Below are 19919 nucleotides of genomic sequence, written 5' to 3'. Positions count from 1 at the left end.
TGAAGAGGCGGGGCTTATCAGATCTGCACTTTTGAACAGGAAGTCAATGGACCTGTTTCTATTATTAAGCCCATTTAGATCAATATTACTTTTTACACTGAACACGATTTTAAACGATTTAATTATGTTACAGTTCAATACTATTTACCTGGGGAAAAGCATCACTCAAAGTTCACTGAAAGGATGTTTTGACAATAGAATATTAATAGAATAGAATAATGGTAGAATGACAACATGCCGAATACTCGAATACTCTTCCAGCTCAGCAGATTCAGCCTCATGCAGAGGTCAGCGGGTTAATAATACGAGTAGAACGTGGCAAGTTATTATGAATTCATGTTGTTTAAAAGTATCACGATACTACACATATTGCCAAGAAGTATGTCCCGATATATTGCCGTAGCGATATTTTGAGTAGAGCCTATAGTGGAGACAAGATGAGAAGACATATTGCCGTTCTTACTCATTTCTATGTATTTTTTCAGGCTATTTGAATGAAAAAAATACATATTAATCAATGTGTCAACAGCAGCTTAAAGCGCCCCCTACAGGTCGGACCACTCATCGAACTAAAATGCAGATAAATATATTTAGAATTTAACTAAACATAATGAAAACGTTATCACAGAATAGCACACGTTTTAGGTTTGTAATTTCACTTCTTGTTTGTAATTGACGACATCACATTAGGAAATTATTCAGCAAACACTGGGCCAAAACTCATCTAATGTCACAATTATTTTTATTTAACAAATAGAAATATATGAGAGCGACTTTATTTTGTTAGATAAATGTTCTAGAGTCAAAAAAGTTGTTTAAATTCTGCATAAACTTTGACTGGAGTGAGTGTCCCTGCCGTGATGTCACTTCCTGTCATTTTCCACAAATTTCGTTTTCTCCACAAATACCTGCTCGATTGGTGTAAAACTATAATTTATATGTACAACAGCTACAAACACATCAAATAAAGTCAAAATTAGATCATCGTAAAAACCTGTCATAGGCACTTTAATCATAAATATGCCAGCGTTAGCACAACAGCTAATTAGCATCCACTTGACATTACACGACAAACAACAAAGAAAATAGAGACAATTTATGGGAAAAGAAAATACATCAAGAGAAAGAATATCCAAAGTGAGAAGATAATTTACTGTAAGTTTGTGAGTCAGCGTTTGCACCTTTGCACATTGCGTTAGCTAAAGGAGCTCGTTAACGCTCTGGTGTTTATTCAAATGTCCGTTGCTCTTCATTTAAGTGCAGGTTTTGCCCTCGTTCACACCCTCTACAGGTCATAGTTTGGTCCTGCTTTAGTCCTGGTTTAGTCCTGCTTTAGTCCTGTTTTAGTCCTGCTTTAGTCCTGCTTTAGTCCTGGTTTAGTCCTGCTTTAGTCCTGCTTTAGTCCTGCTTTAGTCCTGCTTTAGTCCTGCTTTAGTCCTGGTTTAGTCCTGCTTTAGTCCTGCTTTAGTCCTGCTTTAGTCCTGGTTTAGTCCTGCTTTAGTCCTGCTTTAGACCTGCTTTAGTCCTGCTTTAGACCTGCTTTAGTCCTGTTTTAGTCCTGCTTTAGTCCTGCTTTAGTCCTGCTTTAGTCCTGGTTTAGTCCTGCTTTAGACCTGCTTTAGTCCTGCTTTAGTCCTGCTTTAGACCTGGTTTAGTCCTGCTTTAGACCTGCTTTAGTCCTGCTTTAGACCTGCTTTAGTCCTGCTTTAGTCCTGCTTTAGTCCTGGTTTAGTCCTGCTTTAGACCTGCTTTAGTCCTGTTTTAGTCCTGCTTTAGACCTGCTTTAGACCTGCTTTAGTCCTGCTTTAGACCTGCTTTAGTCCTGCTTTAGTCCTGCTTTAGACCTGCTTTAGTCCTGTTTTAGTCCTGCTTTAGACCTGCTTTAGACCTGCTTTAGTCCTGCTTTAGTCCTGCTTTAGACCTGCTTTAGTCCTGCTTTAGACCTGCTTTAGTCCTGCTTTAGTCCTGCTTTAGTCCTGCTTTAGTCCTGGGTGAGGGTTAGGGTGAGGGTGGCTGAGGATTATTGGTGTGTGAAGACGCCAGATGTCGGTGGTAATAATGTGATGCGGCCGCTGTGAGCGTGTGTGTGCGGCGTGTGTGTGAGCGTGTTGTGCACGTGCGGCGTGTGTGTGAGCGTGTTGTGCACGTGCGGCGTGTGTGTGAGCGTGTTGTGCACGTGCGGCGTGTTGTGCACGTGCGGCGTGTTGTGCACGTGCGGCGTGTGTGTGAGCGTGTTGTGCACGTGCGGCGTGTTGTGCATGTACGGTGTGTGTGTGAGCGTGTTGTGCACGTGCGGCGTGCTCGTGCGGCGTGTTGTGCACGTGCGGCGTATGTGTGAGCGTGTTGTGCACGTGCGGCGTGTTGTGTGAGCGTGTTGTGCACGTGCGGCGTGTTGTGCACGTGCGGCAGGTTGTGCACGTGCGGCGTGTGTGTGAGCGTGTTGTGCACGTGCGGCGTGTGTGTGAGCGTGATGTGCACGTGCGGCATGCACGTGCGGCGTGTGTGTGAGCGTGTTGTGCACGTGCGGCGTGTTGTGCACGTGCGGCGTATGTGTGAGCGTGTTGTGCACGTGCGGCGTGTTGTGCACGTGCGGCGTGTGTGTGAGCGTGTTGTGCACGTGCGGCGTGTTGTGCACGTGCGGCGTGTTGTGCACGTGCGGCGCGTGTGTGAGCGTGTTGTGCACGTGCGGCGTGTTGTGCACGTGCGGCGTGTGTGTGAGCGTGTTGTGCACGTGCGGCGTGTTGTGCACGTGCGGCGTGTTGTGCACGTGCGGCGTGTGTGTGAGCGTGTTGTGCACGTGCGGCGTGTTGTGCACGTGCGGCGTGTTGTGCACGTGCGGCGTGTTGTGCACGTGCGGCGTGTGTGTGAGCGTGTTGTGCACGTGCGGCGTGTTGTGCACGTGCGGTGTGTTGTGTACATGCGGCGTGTGTTTGAGCGTGTTGTGCACGTGCGGCGTGTTGTGCACGTGCGGCGTGTTGTGCACGTGCGGCGTGTGTGTGAGCGTGTTGTGCACGTGCGGCGTGTTGTGCACGTGCGGCGTGTTGTGCACGTGCGGCGTGTGTGTGAGCGTGTTGTGCACGTGCGGCGTGTTGTGCACGTGCGGCGTGTGTGTGAGCGTGTTGTGCACGTGCGGCGTGTTGTGCACGTGCGGCGTGTTGTGCACGTGCGGCGTGTTGTGCACGTGCGGCGTGTTGTGCACGTGCGGCGTGTTGTGCATGTGCGGCGTGTTGTGCACGTGCGGCGTGTGTGTGAGCGTGTTGTGCACGTGCGGCGTGTTGTGCACGTGCGGCGTGTGTGTGAGCGTGTTGTGCACGTGCGGCGTGTTGTGCACGTGCGGCGTGTTGTGCACGTGCGGCGTGTTGTGCACGTGCGGCGTGTTGTGCATGTGAGCCTCTCCACTCGCTTCAGCCGGGACTGAGGTGATAATTAGATTTCAATTACAGACTTCAGAGCCTCCCCTCCATTTCCTGCTCTCACCTCCCTGCTCCTCTTTCTCTTCTTCTCTTTTGGCTCTCACTCTGTCACTTCCTCTTCTCTCTCCCTCTCTCTCTTCTTCCTCTGCTCCTCTCTCTCTCTCTCCCTCTCCATTTCTCTCTCTCTCTCCATCTCTCTTGTGCTAATTTATTGTTAGCTAAAACGTGCAAATCAATGTCCCAAAGTCTGTTCTTTACTTCCCTTTTCTTTGTCGTGTCTTTAGTTGAAGCGCCTTTATTTACTACAAAAGTATACTCTGCTTTTTTGACGCGCTCACTACTGTTATATTCCAAAGAACTAAGATATAAATGTGATCAACAACAACAACAAGAACGACTGTTGACGATGCGACTGTTGACTGCAGTTGTCGAGAAAAGCCGTGCTAAAAATGGCTCGTGAAAACCAAGTGTCATCCAGATGTTTGGTTCTGCGTTTGTTGACTTGAGGTGTGTGAGGTCTGCGTTGTGATTGGCTCAGAGCGTGGACGGTCAAACTGAAGTTGGCGAATGGGTCGCTTGGGTTTACCTGGGCTTTAGTTTAGTTCGTTGTTTTGCTGGATGTCATGTTAGTTGTTGTTCTCTCTCTGGTTTGTCATTTTGTCGTATTCCGATCGTCCTTTACTTCTTCTGCTTCGTAAATAGCACACGTAAAGCTTGGCCGGGCGTCGCCTGACTGAACTCTTGATCCTGGTTTCGGTGACTTATTCAGGCAGTGGTTTGGCACCGTCGCCACAGAGACCGACGTCTGTACCGCGGCTTCCACCTGGGCCCATTTTCAGGCGGTTCTTGTGGAAGAGTTTTAGTTCAAAAACGGTGTGGTTTCCCTGGATTTACGCCGGTTTTCTGCCTTGGCACCGGATCGCTCCACTTCCCAGATCCTTTTACCTCTGGTCCTGCTCTGGTCCTGAGTCTGGTCCTGCTCTGGTCCTGCTCTGGTCCTGAGTCTGGTCCTGAGTCTGGTCCTGGCTCTGGTCCTGGCTCTGGTCCTGGCTCTGGTCCTGGCTCTGGTCCTGCTCTGGTCCTGCTCTGGTCCTGAGTCTGGTCCTGAGTCTGGTCCTGGCTCTGGTCCTGGCTCTGGTCCTGGCTCTGGTCCTGCTCTGGTCCTGGCTCTGGTCCTGCTCTGGTCCTGAGTCTGGTCCTGAGTCTGGTCCTGGCTCTGGTCCTGGCTCTGGTCCTGGCTCTGGTCCTGGCTCTGGTCCTGCTCTGGTCCTGGCTCTGGTCCTGGCTCTGGTCCTGGCTCTGGTCCTGCTCTGGTCCTGCTCTGGTCCTGGCTCTGGTCCTGCTCTGGTCCTGGCTCTGGTCCTGGCTCTGGTCCTGGCTCTGGTCCTGCTCTGGTCCTGGCTCTGGTCCTGCTCTGGTCCTGGCTCTGGTCCTGGCTCTGGTCCTGGCTCTGGTCCTGGCTCTGGCTCTGGTCCTGCTCTGGTCCTGGCTCTGGTCCTGGCTCTGGTCCTGGCTCTGGTCCTGCTCTGGTCCTGGCTCTGGTCCTGGCTCTGGTCCTGGCTCTGGTCCTGCTCTGGTCCTGCTCTGGTCCTGGCTCTGGTCCTGCTCTGGTCCTGGCTCTGGTCCTGGCTCTGGTCCTGCTCTGGTCCTGGCTCTGGTCCTGGCTCTGGTCCTGCTCTGGTCCTGGCTCTGGTCCTGCTCTGGTCCTGGCTCTGGTCCTGCTCTGGTCCTACTCTGGTCCTGGCTCTTGTCCTGGCTCTGGTCCTGCCTCTGGTCCTGGCTCTGGTCCTGGCTCTGGTCCTGGCTCTGGTCCTGCTCTGGTCCTGGCACTGGTCCTGGCTCTGGTCCTGCTCTGGTCCTGGCTCTGGCTCTGGTCCTGCTCTGGTCCTGGCTCTGGTCCTGGCTCTGGTCCTGCTCTGGTCCTGGCTCTGGTCCTGCTCTGGTCCTGGCTCTGGTCCTGCTCTGGTCCTGGCTCTGGTCCTGGCTCTGGTCCTGGCTCTGGTCCTGCTCTGGTCCTGCTCTGGTCCTGGCTCTGGTCCTGCTCTGGTCCTGGCTCTGGTCCTGGCTCTGGTCCTGGCTCTGGTCCTGCTCTGGTCCTGGCTCTGGTCCTGGCTCTGGTCCTGCTCTGGTCCTGGCTCTGGTCCTGCTCTGGTCCTGGCTCTGGTCCTGCTCTGGTCCTACTCTGGTCCTGGCTCTGGTCCTGGCTCTGGTCCTGCCTCTGGTCCTGGCTCTGGTCCTGGCTCTGGTCCTGGCTCTGGTCCTGCTCTGGTCCTGGCACTGGTCCTGGCTCTGGTCCTGCTCTGGTCCTGGCTCTGGCTCTGGTCCTGCTCTGGTCCTGGCTCTGGTCCTGGCTCTGGTCCTGCTCTGGTCCTGGCTCTGGTCCTGCTCTGGTCCTGGCTCTGGTCCTGGCTCTGGTCCTGGCTCTGGTCCTGGCTCTGGTCCTGCTCTGGTCCTGGCTCTGGTCCTGGCTCTGGTCCTGCTCTGGTCCCGGCTCTGGTCCTGCTCTGGTCCTGGCTCTGGTCCTGGCTCTGGTCCTGCTCTGGTCCTGGCTCTGGTCCTGCTCTGGTCCTGCTCTGGTCCTGCTCTGGTCCTGGCTCTGGTCCTGGCTCTGGTCCTGCCTCTGGTCCTGGCTCTGGTCCTGCCTCTGGTCCTGGCTCTGGTCATGGCACTGGTCCTGGCATTGGTCCTGAGTCTGGTCCTGGCTCTGGTCCTGGCTCTGGTCCTGGCATTGGTCCTGAGTCTGGTCCTGGCTCTGGTCCTGGCTCTGGTCCTGGCTCTGGTCCTGCTCTGGTCCTGGCTCTGGTCCTGGCTCTGGCTCTGGTCCTGCTCTGGTCCTGGCTCTGGTCCTGGCACTGGTCCTGAGTCTGGTCCTGGCTCTGGTCCTGGCTCTGGTCCTGGCTCTGGCTCTGGTCCTGCTCTGGTCCTGGCTCTGGTCCTGCTCTGGTCCTGCTCTGGTCCTGGCTCTGGTCCTGCTCTGGTCCTGGCTCTGGTCCTGCTCTGGTCCTGGCTCTGGTCCTGCTCTGGTCCTGGCTCTGGTCCTGGCTCTGGTCCTGCTCTGGTCCTGGCTCTGGTCCTGCTCTGGTCCTGGCTCTGGTCCTGCTCTGGTCCTGGCTCTGGTCCTGCTCTGGTCCTGGCTCTGGTCCTGGCTCTGGTCCTGGCTCTGGTCCTGGCTCTGGTCCTGCTCTGGTCCTGGCTCTGGTCCTGCTCTGGTCCTGGCTCTGGTCCTGCTCTGGTCCTGCTCTGGTCCTGCTCTGGTCCTGGCTCTGGTCCTGGCTCTGGTCCTGGCTCTGGTCCTGCTCTGGTCCTGGCTCTGGTCCTGCTCTGGTCCTGGCTCTGGTCCTGCTCTGGTCCTGCTCTGGTCCTGGCTCTGGTCCTGGCTCTGGTCCTGGCTCTGGTCCTGGCTCTGGTCCTGCTCTGGTCCTGGCTCTGGTCCTGGCTCTGGTCCTGGCTCTGGTCCTGGCTCTGGTCCTGGCTCTGGTCCTGCTCTGGTCCTGGCTCTGGTCCTGCTCTGGTCCTGGCTCTGGTCCTGCTCTGGTCCTGGCTCTGGTCCTGGCTCTGGTCCTGGCTCTGGTCCTGGCTCTGGTCCTGCTCTGGTCCTGGCTCTGGTCCTGCTCTGGTCCTGGCTCTGGTCCTGCTCTGGTCCTGCTCTGGTCCTGGCTCTGGTCCTGCTCTGGTCCTGGCTCTGGTCCTGGCTCTGGTCCTGGCTCTGGTCCTGCTCTGGTCCTGGCTCTGGTCCTGCTCTGGTCCTGGCTCTGGTCCTGCTCTGGTCCTGCTCTGGTCCTGCTCTGGTCCTGGCTCTGGTCCTGGCTCTGGTCCTGGCTCTGGTCCTGCTCTGGTCCTGGCTCTGGTCCTGCTCTGGTCCTGGCTCTGGTCCTGCTCTGGTCCTGCTCTGGTCCTGGCTCTGGTCCTGGCTCTGGTCCTGGCTCTGGTCCTGGCTCTGGTCCTGGCTCTGGTCCTGCTCTGGTCCTGGCTCTGGTCCTGGCTCTGGTCCTGGCTCTGGTCCTGGCTCTGGTCCTGGCTCTGGTCCTGCTCTGGTCCTGGCTCTGGTCCTGCTCTGGTCCTGGCTCTGGTCCTGCTCTGGTCCTGGCTCTGGTCCTGCTCTGGTCCTGGCTCTGGTCCTGGCTCTGGTCCTGCTCTGGTCCTGGCTCTGGTCCTGCTCTGGTCCTGCTCTGGTCCTGCTCTGGTCCTGCTCTGGTCCTGGCTCTGGTCCTGGCTCTGGTCCTGGCTCTGGTCCTGGCTCTGGTCCTGCTCTGGTCCTGGCTCTGGTCCTGCTCTGGTCCTGCTCTGGTCCTGCTCTGGTCCTGCTCTGGTCCTGGCTCTGGTCCTGGCTCTGGTCCTGGCTCTGGTCCTGGCTCTGGTCCTGCTCTGGTCCTGGCTCTGGTCCTGCTCTGGTCCTGGCTCTGGTCCTGGCTCTGGTCCTGGCTCTGGTCCTGCTCTGGTCCTGGCTCTGGTCCTGCTCTGGTCCTGGCTCTGGTCCTGCTCTGGTCCTGCTCTGGTCCTGCTCTGGTCCTGGCTCTGGTCCTGGCTCTGGTCCTGCTCTGGTCCTGCTCTGGTCCTGGCTCTGGTCCTGGCTCTGGTCCTGGCTCTGGTCCTGGCTCTGGTCCTGGCTCTGGTCCTGCTCTGGTCCTGGCTCTGGTCCTGCTCTGGTCCTGGCTCTGGTCCTGGCTCTGGTCCTGGCTCTGGTCCTGGCTCTGGTCCTGGCTCTGGTCCTGCTCTGGTCCTGGCTCTGGTCCTGCTCTGGTCCTGGCTCTGGTCCTGCTCTGGTCCTGGCTCTGGTCCTGCTCTGGTCCTGGCTCTGGTCCTGGCTCTGGTCCTGGCTCTGGTCCTGGCTCTGGTCCTGCTCTGGTCCTGGCTCTGGTCCTGCTCTGGTCCTGGCTCTGGTCCTGCTCTGGTCCTGGCTCTGGTCCTGCTCTGGTCCTGCTCTGGTCCTGGCTCTGGTCCTGGCTCTGGTCCTGCTCTGGTCCTGGCTCTGGTCCTGCTCTGGTCCTGGCTCTGGTCCTGCTCTGGTCCTGCTCTGGTCCTGCTCTGGTCCTGGCTCTGGTCCTGGCTCTGGTCCTGGCTCTGGTCCTGGCTCTGGTCCTGGCTCTGGTCCTGCTCTGGTCCTGGCTCTGGTCCTGCTCTGGTCCTGGCTCTGGTCCTGGCTCTGGTCCTGGCTCTGGTCCTGGCTCTGGTCCTGCTCTGGTCCTGGCTCTGGTCCTGGCTCTGGTCCTGGCTCTGGTCCTGGCTCTGGTCCTGGCTCTGGTCCTGGCTCTGGTCCTGCTCTGGTCCTGGCTCTGGTCCTGCTCTGGTCCTGGCTCTGGTCCTGCTCTGGTCCTGGCTCTGGTCCTGCTCTGGTCCTGGCTCTGGTCCTGGCTCTGGTCCTGCTCTGGTCCTGGCTCTGGTCCTGCTCTGGTCCTGCTCTGGTCCTGCTCTGGTCCTGCTCTGGTCCTGGCTCTGGTCCTGGCTCTGGTCCTGGCTCTGGTCCTGGCTCTGGTCCTGCTCTGGTCCTGGCTCTGGTCCTGCTCTGGTCCTGGCTCTGGTCCTGCTCTGGTCCTGCTCTGGTCCTGCTCTGGTCCTGGCTCTGGTCCTGGCTCTGGTCCTGGCTCTGGTCCTGGCTCTGGTCCTGGCTCTGGTCCTGCTCTGGTCCTGGCTCTGGTCCTGCTCTGGTCCTGGCTCTGGTCCTGCTCTGGTCCTGGCTCTGGTCCTGCTCTGGTCCTGCTCTGGTCCTGCTCTGGTCCTGGCTCTGGTCCTGGCTCTGGTCCTGGCTCTGGTCCTGGCTCTGGTCCTGGCTCTGGTCCTGCTCTGGTCCTGGCTCTGGTCCTGGCTCTGGTCCTGGCTCTGGTCCTGCTCTGGTCCTGGCTCTGGTCCTGCTCTGGTCCTGGCTCTGGTCCTGCTCTGGTCCTGGCTCTGGTCCTGCTCTGGTCCTGGCTCTGGTCCTGGCTCTGGTCCTGGCTCTGGTCCTGGCTCTGGTCCTGCTCTGGTCCTGGCTCTGGTCCTGCTCTGGTCCTGGCTCTGGTCCTGCTCTGGTCCTGCTCTGGTCCTGGCTCTGGTCCTGCTCTGGTCCTGGCTCTGGTCCTGCTCTGGTCCTGGCTCTGGTCCTGGCTCTGGTCCTGGCTCTGGTCCTGCTCTGGTCCTGGCTCTGGTCCTGCTCTGGTCCTGGCTCTGGTCCTGCTCTGGTCCTGCTCTGGTCCTGCTCTGGTCCTGGCTCTGGTCCTGGCTCTGGTCCTGGCTCTGGTCCTGCTCTGGTCCTGGCTCTGGTCCTGCTCTGGTCCTGCTCTGGTCCTGCTCTGGTCCTGCTCTGGTCCTGGCTCTGGTCCTGGCTCTGGTCCTGGCTCTGGTCCTGGCTCTGGTCCTGGCTCTGGTCCTGCCTCGTGCATGTGTCACGTTCCTGCAGTGGAAGACGAGGGTAAACAAGGCCTCGGCTCCTCTGCCTCCGACGCCACATCGGATCAGCGGAGCCGGAGCTCAGCCGACTGCACAGCGACAAAGAGGATGGCGCGGGGGGGCACGGGGGGCGCGGGAGGCTCGTGAGGGGCGCTAACACTGCACGGGTGGACTCACTGGTGCTTAGTGTTGCTGCATCGGTTCTAGAACACGAGAACCAGATGTGGACAAGTGGGAATCGTTGTTCGAATATGCGCAATTAGCAAAAGTGTTTTGTCATTAATGAAACTATTTTAAAAAGGTTGCACAAAACAAAAACAAAACACCTGCTGCATCGTGTTTCAAGTAAAAAGGGTATAAAGTGATATTTCTAACTGTTCATGCCAAATCTAAACCCTTGGCTACATCCGAATATCTGCAAAACTCGGATAAAAATAGATTTCTGTCATAAATATTGGTCAAATCCATCTTAAACGCACTTATTTAAAGACTGATAATCCCCATACACGTCATGAATCTCACATTAAACAACAAACGGACTGGATTATTCAACTTTTTGCCTGTGACGGTGACTCAAGCTAAGGTTAGCGGTTATTGCTAGCTACTTTGCGGCGTAACGGTTTATCTAAAGGGGGTTCCAGACCGCGGCGTCCGAAGCGTCCAGTTTACATTCAAAGTCTGTGTAAACGCACGATTTCTACATTTTTGAGGCGCGATTCCTGCGTTGTGTACGCTCTTGATGCATTGGGCGCGCGTACGAGGCGCCCGAGGCACTCAAAGCAGCCGGCGCGACATGTTCAGCTTTGTTCAACTTTCCAATCAGAGATGACGTGCTGCACGACCCGGAAAAAGACCCAAAACAAACCCCGCAAGATAAAAAAAAAATCCTTAAGACGCAGCTCTTGGAACAAATAATGATATTGACTAAACTCTGCTCAGCTCTGAAGTATATGCGGGTCCCAGACGGGCCCCGGAGCCCATCGCCTCCGCATGTGCAGGACGATCCGGGGCGTTTGTCTTCAAATGTACAGGCGTCTAACTTCTGCGTCGGTTGCGAATTGGCCGCCGCGGTCTGTACGTAGCTTAACAGCGTTTTTCTTCACATTCTCAGGTCGACAGAGGCTTTAAACAGCTCTTCTGCTTCATTCTGTCGTGTCCAGTTAAAGAGCTGTCGCTGTTGCTTTTACCGCTCTCGCAATGCATTGTGGGGATGTGGGGAGCATAAACGGATTGGCCTTTAAATGAACGCGTGTGACTCTTAACCACGTGTTGAAGGGTTTGGAACACGTTTGACAGATTTAACACCTTCGTTTGCGGCGCATAAAGTAAGTACAGCTCTAACTGTGTCACGCCCGACTGTGCATAAGAATAAAATACAATAAATAGTTAAGAAATGATCATATGTTTGATAATAACATTTATTCTTGTCAGTTTTACCCACACCAAACAATACTTCCCCTAAAACAACTAAATGCGTTTGTGAGTATATATTTTTTGTGCTAAAAAGTTACGCGAAGGGTCTTTAAAATAGAACTCTCTGCAGAATGCTCTATATCATAACATCTGTTGGTGTGTTCATATATATATATATATAAATATATAAAGTACTTATACATCGTGCTTGTGCTTGTTCCAAAGTGCAGAATACTCGTGGGTTTTGTGAATATATAAGTGCGACTCTTTAGGACTGAAATGGTGATCTGCGCTGGAGCGTTGACGACCGTGCCGCTCAAGTCGTCGTGGCGATGGCCGTCAACTTTCACTTTTGGAAGGTGTCGTTTTTTATTGTTAGAAGGGAAAAAAGAAAGGGAAACAGTGCGAACAGCGGAGGATAAAGCAGCGTAAACACTATTTGAGAGTTGGTTCGTTGCAACAAAGTCATGACATGTTTATCAAGGCTCATGATATCTAAGTTATATCAATGCATTACTCATCTGGACAAATACTCTACTGAATATATTAAAAACAAATGGGAAAGAGAAGGTAATCTTGTTTTGACGGATGAAGAGTGGGAACATGTGTTTACGTCCCAGTGGAGGAAAAGAAAATCACACGTTTGGAGGGAATTTAGCTGGAAAAATGTGTCGTGTTCTTCCATAACATCGTGTCAAAGTGCTCATTATTCACAAGGAACTGCAAACTGTGGCACCAGGAGGAACTGTGGACATCAGGAGGAACTGTGGACATGAGGAGGAACTGTGGCACCAGGAGGAACTGTGGACATCAGGAGGAACTGTGGCACCAGGAGGAACTGTGGACATCAGGAGGAACTGTGGACATCAGGAGGAACTGTGGACATCAGGAGGAACTGTGGCACCAGGAGGAACTGTGGACATCAGGAGGAACTGTGGACATCAGGAGGAACTGTGGCACCAGGAGGAACTATGGCACCAGGAGGAACTGTGGCATCAGGAGGAACTGTGGCACCAGGAGGAACTGTGGACATCAGGAGGAACTGTCAACATCAGGAGGAACTGTGGCACCAGGAGGAACTGTCGGCACCAGGAGGAACTGTCAACATCAGGAGGAACTGTGGCATCAGGAGTAACTGTCGGCACCAGGAGGAACTGTCGGCACCAGGAGGAACTGTCAACATCAGGAGAAACTGTCAACATCAGGAGGAACTGTCAAAAATCAAGAGGAACTGTCGACATCAGGAGGAACTGTTGACATCACCGTCCCTCTAAACTTTAGAACTATGAACTTGGGCCTCAGAACTCCTGCCGTGGACACATTTTTTTTTTATTTTTATTTTTTATTGATTTTGCATTTAAAAGACACCACATAGTGCACTCAAAACATCAAAGCAAGTATAATCATAAGTTACATAAACTTATACATATCTATATACACATATACCGGTACATGTACATGTATACACACATCAGGTGCTGTAACATTGGTACCCACCACTTGACTGAGGAACCTAGCATCCCAAACTGAGGCCCACCCCAACTGGAACCAGTGCCGAGGGCAAACGCACGGGCAAGCCAACACCGGACCCCCCCCAATTAACTTCAGGGCGGCCCCGACCCATGCCGGAGCCAGTACTGATCCACAATGCGGAGCTCACAGGGCCGCCTTCATCCCGTGTCCAGGAATCCACTCGACCGTCCAAGAGAAGGCACGGAAATTGGGATCAAGCCTCTTACCCAGCGTCAAGCCGAAGCTGGGACTCCAGCACCGCACTATACATATACCTGTACATATACACATACATACCTACGCACCTACACCCCTACACCCCTACACCCTTACACACCCCCTAAAAAGAGAGGAGAGGAGAAAGGGGGGGAAATAATAATAATAATAAATAATTAAAAATAGTAATAATAATAATAAAAATAATAAAATATAATTATAATCATCATAATAATAAATAATAAATAAATAAATACAAATAATAATAGTAAGTACTGTATTTTATATCTATAAGAGGTTTTGGAGCGGCACCAATTATGTTCTTTACCTTGAGTTCCATATCTACAGTAATATCTGCTCACCATGATCCCTTCAATTTATCAAGTTATAGCATATCTACTTTAATGATTAATAAGTTTATCCCGTAAATTTAGTGATAGTTTTCCTAATCTGAAAAGCCCATAGTAATCACCTTATTCCATTCCTCTCCAAAAAAGGAGGCTAGTGGGGACCAGTTTTTAACAAATGGTCCTACAGAGTCTTTCAGGACGTGTGAGAGCCTCTCGGGACGTGTGAGAGCCTCTCGGGACGTGTGAGAGCCTCTCGGGACGTGTGAGAGCCTCTCGGGACGTGTGAGAGCCTCTCGGGACGTGTGAGAGCCTCTCGGGACGTGTGAGAGCCTCTCGGGACGTGTGAGAGCCTCTCGGGACGTGTGAGAGCCTCTCGGGACGTGTGAGAGCCTCTCCAGTGGCATTAAGGACATGATCTTCTCCCTCCACATACGAAGATCTGGAGGTTCATCGTCTTGCCATCTTTGTAGGATTGTTAAGCGGGCTGCAAATAATAAAATTCTCAAAATATATTTATGTTTCTTCTCGGAATATGTGTCTAGTCCTAAAACAAAACAATAAGGATCTGGTGGAATATTTATGAGTAGGAGGCGTTTAATTTCTGTTCGGACACATTGCCAAAAATTTTGAACTTGGAGACAAAACCATATTTGATGAGAGTATGTGCCCAAACTGGCTTTACATTTTCGACACAGTGGAGAGCTTGTAGAATCATATTTAATGTGAATAACTGGTGTCACATGAAGCCTATGGATTATTTTGTATTGGGTTTCATAAGATCTATTAGAACATGTCATTTTCTTTGCATTTAATAATACTTGTTTCCATTTTGACTCGTCCAAATGGGCTCTAAAGTCATCGGTCCAAAGATTTTTACTTTTTATCAAAATGGATTTGACAAACATACATTTATACAAATAGCCCAAGCTTTTCTTTTTTAATTGAGCTGCCTTAAGTAGAATAGTTTCAAGTTCATTATTATAAGGGCCATTTTTATAGAATGGAATTGAAAAGATATAGCTTCTTATCTGTAAATATCGATAGAAATGTGTCTGTGGGAGATTATATTCTAACTTAAGTTGAGAAAAAGATTTTAGGTTTCCACCAGAGAAGAGGTCTTGGATCTTATATATACCTCCACATTTTAAAGCCTGCATCTGTGCATGATACTGGAAAATCAGGATTATCATAAATGGGTGCTAAAAATGAATATTGCTCCACTATTCTGAAGTGTCTGCGCACATTTTGCCAAGTTTTGAGGGTATTTTTCACAACAACATTATCATTTAGCCCTTTTATCAAGGAATTATTATTAATAAATGGTACGGCTGAGAGTGCTGCATTTAGTCCCAGCGCTTCAAGATCCAAATATGAAGAGTCAGTATCATTTCTAATCCATTCTAGTATATATTTAATTTGGGCTGCCCAGAAGTAGTAAATGGATACACCTTTGGAACGTACTTTTGGCGGCAGGAGAAAAGGCCTGGACTGAGATAGGAACAGACATCAGGCAAATGGAAAAAACTAACATTCAGAGTCAATTTGAAAATGGACAAATTTGATCGAATGTTACTCTTATTTTATTTGTTTTAATTTTATTTTGTAATGTCGCTCTCCCGTCCTGTTTGGTGTCCGCTCTGTCTTTTATGTTTTAAACGTTGGTTACATCACAGAACACAAAATAAACTTCTAGAACTAAATGTTTCTGTGACATTTATAAAGAAAGTCCCAAACACGAAGTGAAACGAGAAGCTCCGCGCCGCATCAAAGCAGTTGCGTGCCGGTGGATGTGCGCTATCGTTTAAGCTAACAGTCGGCACACAGGCTAATCCCACTCATTTATTAATGCCTTCCCCCCGCCAGGATGACATTAAATACCCTTAAGCTCAGTTTTATCGATCCTGCAAACAGACGCCGCGCCGCGTCACGTTGTTTAGCCAACGCTACGTGGTAAATAGTGCTCTAAAGTCGCTGCGCGCTCGCTCATCAGGCCGAGCACTCGAGAGGGAAACGGAGGAGGCTCGTTTAGAACAAAAGATTAGCAGCGTTTAAGTGCTTCACGCGCTGATTTGGCAGAAATCTGTGCTGCGTTTTTACAGGATGGCACAGGATGGCACAGGAAGGCACAGGAAGGCACAGGATGGCACAGGAGGGCACAAGAAGGTACAGGAGGGCACAGGATGGCACAGGAAGGTACAGGAAGGCACACGAAGGCACACGAAGGCACAGGATGGCACAGGAAGGCACAGGAAGGCACAGGATGGCACAGGAGGGCACAAGAAGGTACAGGAGGGCACAGGATGGCACAGGAAGGTACAGGAAAGCACAGGAAGGCACAGGAAGGCACAGGATGGCACAGGAAGGCACAGGATGGCACAGGAAGGCACAGGAAGGCACAGGATGGCACAGGATGGCACAGGAAGGCACAGGATGGCACAGAAAGGCACAGGATGGCACAGGAAGGCACAGGAAGGCACAGGAAGGCACAGGAAGGCACAGGATGGCACATGAAGGCACATGAAGGCACATGAAGGCACAGGATGGCACAGGAAGGCACAGGATGGCACAGGAAGGCACAGGATGGCACAGGAAGGCACAGGAAGGCACAGGAAGGCACAGGAAGGCACAGGATGGCACATGAAGGCACATGAAGGCACATGAAGGCACAGGATGGCACAGGAAGGCACAGGAAGGCACAGGAAGGCACAGGATGGCACATGAAGGCACATGAAGGCACATGAAGGCACAGGATGGCACAGGAAGGCACAGGATGGCACAGGAAGGCACAGGATGGCACAGGATGGCACAGGAAGGCACAGGATGGCACAGGAAGGCACAGGAAGGCACAGGATGGCACAGGAAGGCACAGGAAGGCACAGGAAGGCACAGGAAGGCACAAGAAGGCACTGGAGGAAACAGGATGAAATTTTTTCCTGTGCTGCAGTCGGCTTGTGTCTGGTTAAAGTGCCCCCTGCAGGTCGGACGACTCATTGAACTAAAGTGCAGTTAAGATATATATATATATATATATATATATGTAAAATACACTTTCTGTTTGTAATTGATTACATCACACTTCAGTGTGTCCAGTAAATGTCTCATCCAGTCAAAGAAAGATAACTTTATTCAACTGCATTCTACCTTAGAACGGATCCCAAAAGACCACTAGAGAACTCCGTTAGAAGTGAGAGAAGTTCTGTTCTTTAACGATCCATGACCAGTGAGCTCCTTTACTGAAATAAACCAATCCGATTGCAGGTTCCTCTCCGTAAAGTACTGCTCAAGTGTGTATTCCCTTTTGTCTTACCATGCGTCCATGACCGTGTCGTATTTAGTTACGGGTTTTCGACATCGATTGAGTTGCGGGTCGATTAAATGCAGAGAAACGTCTAAATCAAAGTTCTGCGCTCCACGGATACGAGTTCCTACGCCGTCTCGTTCGTTCTCGCTCTTTGATAAAATCCCTGTACAAGGCTTATACATTATTTAGCGTCTTTCCACTTGTAAAAGGAGATTCCGACAGCTGCGACTTTAGACGGACTTCAACCCGTCTCGATTTTCTCAGAACTCTTTAGAATAGATTCATTCCAGACCAAAAGAAAACGGCACATTGAATCCAGTCGCTTGAACAGACTCCAAAGCATCGCAGCACGAATATCAGAGCAGTCTTCACAGTACAAACGTATGACATCATAGTTTCTGAACCTTCTGTCTGCGTGGTCGATAAACATGACGTTTTTTGGTCATTTCGAGCTTCCCGTGCTTAGATCGTTCAGCGTCTTTGCCGTTGTAAGTCCAGCAAAAGCCGCAGAAACACCCATAATAGAGCGGGGCATTGGCCGCGCGACGACCGGCAACGAGCCAGCTTTGGGAGTTTCAAGTCGTTAAAAGAAAGCGTAGACGAGGATTTATCTTGAAATCAAACGGATCAAACATTACCAGACTGTGGCGGAATTCTCCTGCAAACTCAGGCGCAGTCAGCGAGTCTGTTTTGGTGCAATAAGTGCAAAAAGGTGCTCTGAGAACTATTTACTGTGATAAAATCCACATTATGTTACAAGCCGGCTCTGCGTGGGGAAAAGGAAGCAGCAAAGCCAAGACGACAACGGAAAAATCAAGTTGTAACGTTTAATAAACAGGAATGTAAAGGTTAACAGAAGTGCATAACTGAGAAAAACAAAAGAACAACGATTAAACTAAGAATTAAACAGCCTCAAAAGGTACAATCTAAGTGCAAGTCTCACCTTTATGCCCCCGTTTGCCCGGCCCACGTTACATAACACAACAATGACATATTATTTACACTATTTCTACTAATGCATGGTTTACATTTCACCATCAAACAGAAGCAAAAATGCAACGGCTTCAACAGGAAATGATCAAACGACACGAACAAGCTCAGAAACGGTGATGATTGTCGACGCAAATGAGCTGTGAATGTCCGGGTTTGCCAAAAGGCACGGCGGGAGGAGCGAGAGGAGACCGTGGGGGAGGAGAACAGCAGGTTCAGTGTGTTTTAGACGAGCAGAACTAACGATTCTACGTGTGCGTCTTTAGTCACGGCAAAAAACGTGCCAGAGAGACGCCGGGGAACTCGGTTAACGGGACAGAGGCAATATCCAGACGCCTGATGAGTTTTCCACCTTATTATGTCATCAAAACTGGTCCCTGGAGATGTTTATGCGAAGTATGCTTTATGATAAAACTCTGCGTCACTAATGTTTACTGATACTGGCTCTGACTAATGTAATAAACACATGAAAATCATTAGTTTAACTTGAAGTGACGTATGACAGGTTTTTACGCTTTTCTAATTTTGACTTTCTTTGGTGTATTTATACCTGTTGTACATTTAAATTATAGTTTTACACCAATTGAGCAGGTATTTGTGGAGAAAACTTAGAAAAATCTGTAGAAAATGACAGGAAGTGACATCACATCCAGTCATAGTTTGAGCATAATTTACACAAACTTTTTTTAACTCTCGAAACCTGAATTCAACAAAATAAAGTCGCTCTCATATGTTTTTATTTGTCAAATCAAAAGAAATTACCATTAGATGAGTTTTGGCCCAGTGTTTGCTGGGTAATTTCCTCGTGTGATGTCATCAATTACAAACAGGAAGTGGCAATTGCAATTCTGTAATAACATTTTTTAGTATATTTTTTTATCCTAAACATCCCGTGACGAAACATGAGCTGGATTTGCCCTCTCCTGTGTTAAGAGGGCGTGGTTTCTCAGGGCGTGGTTTCTCAGGACGTGGTTTCTCAAGGCGTGGTTTCTCAGGGCGTGGTTTCTCAAGGCGTGGTTTCCCAGGGCGTGGTTTCTCAGGGCGTGGTTTCTCAAGGCGTGGTTTCTCAGGGCGTGGTTTCTCAAGGAGTGGTTTCTCAGGGCGTGGTTTCTCAGGGCGTGGTTTCTCAGGGCGTTGGTCGAGGTGTTCAGGCAGCAGAAGAAGAACTTGTTGACGATTCGCTTCCGCATTCTAAAAGACGTTTATGACAGAATCACCACATCGTCACATTAGCCCGGGAGCCAAATTGGGACACCACGCGGGGCCCTTGATCATTCGTACATGCCGGGGCACCGCGAACATCCCGCGCCGTCGTCTCCTGGACCCGCCCCGACGCCGGCCACCCTCTCTGAGCCGATATAAAACCATTAAAAAACAAGGATGCAGAGGATGTTTGCATTAACACTTTGCCCAGTCATGTTGCTCAGCGCCAGCCCCCTTTTTTTTTATCTTAGCCGCGCCCCCGACCGCGACATCGAACGCAAACCGCTGAGTCAAGCTGCTGACGCTCCTCTCCCGGGCACATCGCTCTGCCCGCTCGACATTTACAGCCCACGGCGGCGTGCGATAGATCCTGACGCTCGTGCTCATTATGCGCGCGCGAGAGCCGGCAATTGACCTTGGGGCTTGTGTTGTCACGGTAACCTGGACTCTGACGGGGCTCAAAACGATGTAGTGGCGAACCCGGCGCTCACAAGGAGACGCGCCTGTTTCCTGGCTTATACTGCACATGTTGGTTATTCCTGGCATTTTATAAAGGAGATGTTGTGTTCTAATGTATGTTTTTAACAGTGTATGTGATGTTTTTGCTGGCTCCATCTACAGCGCCCCCTGTTGACCGTGGACCGACACATGCAGTGCATTTACCATATTTTCCGGAAGTCGCACCAGCAAAAAATGCATAATAGAGAAGAAAAAAACATATATAAGCACTGGAGTATAAGTATATAAGTATAAATATAAGTATAAGTCGCACCCCAGTCAAAACTATGAAAAAAGGTGCGACTTATAGTCCAGAAAATACAGCACTTTCTGTGTCATTGCAGCAAGTCTAAAACATGAGAAAACAACATTTGTCTTTTCAGTTCAGGATTAGAAAGTTCTGATACCTGCTCACAAATGTAGAGAAGTAGAAGTTAAATGTAGCACAACAGATACCTAAATATTTGTCTTATGTGCAGTATTTTTACTTGTGTACTTACTGTTACATTCCACCACTGGTTCTATGATGCGTGTGCAAACATACAGCTCCTCTTTGGTTTATTTTAGTTTGAACTGGCGTGGTGTGTTGTTGAAAAAATAGTAATTGTGACAATTTTTGAAGCAAAATTATGTTATTTCTATTCAATCTGGACCCAAAAA

At 51.1% G+C, this 19919-nt stretch overlaps 1 protein-coding gene across 2 annotated transcripts in view; it reads left to right on the top strand.

Moving 5' to 3' along the window:
* The window catches only part of LOC140377237 (uncharacterized), a 71842-nt gene that overhangs the window by 1149 nt on the left and 50774 nt on the right, over positions 1–19919 (top strand). The gene's annotated exons all lie outside the window — the stretch shown is intronic.

The sequence above is a fragment of the Eucyclogobius newberryi genome, unplaced genomic scaffold (genome assembly GCF_026437365.1).
Source record: "Eucyclogobius newberryi isolate DKJ021-1_F unplaced genomic scaffold, fEucNew1.0.hap1 SCAF_4, whole genome shotgun sequence".
Taxonomy (NCBI): domain Eukaryota; kingdom Metazoa; phylum Chordata; class Actinopteri; order Gobiiformes; family Gobiidae; genus Eucyclogobius; species Eucyclogobius newberryi.
This window is presented reverse-complemented; position numbering and strand designations above follow the sequence as displayed.